Source organism: Seriola lalandi, unplaced genomic scaffold (genome assembly GCF_002814215.2).
Source record: "Seriola lalandi dorsalis isolate HSWRI2012SDOR001 ecotype SW California unplaced genomic scaffold, Sedor1 jcf7180002015026, whole genome shotgun sequence".
Taxonomy (NCBI): Eukaryota; Metazoa; Chordata; class Actinopteri; order Carangiformes; family Carangidae; genus Seriola; species Seriola lalandi.
The window spans coordinates 1-584 of NW_019485678.1; the positions used below are offsets into that span (position 1 = coordinate 1).

Sequence of the window (584 nt, forward strand, 5' to 3'; positions counted from 1 at the left end):
TGTGTGTGTGTGTGTGAGTGTGTGTGTGTGTGTGTGTGTGTGCGTGCAGCTGTCTTCTCACCCTGGTTCCTCCACTTGGGATACAGTAGCGTACCCTGGTGAAATCTCCTGTCCTTGCGCTAGAGAGGAATGAAAATCTGCTTGTGTATTAATTTCTTAACACAACAACACACACAGTCTCAACGCCACTAAAATATACAAAAGTAGAAATGGTACAGACATACCATTTCTGTGTGGCAAAGAAGGTGGCAGACTCTGGGGATAGTTTGGTTTCAGCATATATATCGGACCGGCTGAATCGTTCCTGCTGTCCAGATACGTGTGCTCAATCTAAACACAGCAGTGCATGTCATTTACGCCACAGCAGGAATAATGCAATAATAATCTTCAGGTACATCAATAGAGGAAGTCACTTACTGTCTGTCGTGACTGGGATGAACTCACGCCACCATTTATGGGCAGTGGTGTAATATTAGTGTACAGAGGTGAAGAGGAAAATATGTCCATAGGCTTGGCTTGGTAGTTGGAGCTGCTTTCCATCCCCCTCAGAGACTACAGATGAATGAGTGAGACACAGAGAGATA

At 45.0% G+C, this 584-nt stretch overlaps 1 long non-coding RNA gene across 1 annotated transcript; it reads right to left on the reverse strand.

Moving 5' to 3' along the window:
• Positions 1–60: 60 nt before the first annotated feature.
• On the reverse strand, positions 61–548 carry LOC111644974 (uncharacterized). The gene is made up of 3 exons (XR_002759831.2): positions 418–548; positions 225–330; positions 61–119 (listed from the first exon to the last, which is right to left on the reverse strand). It is a non-coding gene; the product is annotated as an uncharacterized LOC111644974 (long non-coding RNA).
• Between the last annotated feature and the right edge of the window lie 36 nt (positions 549–584).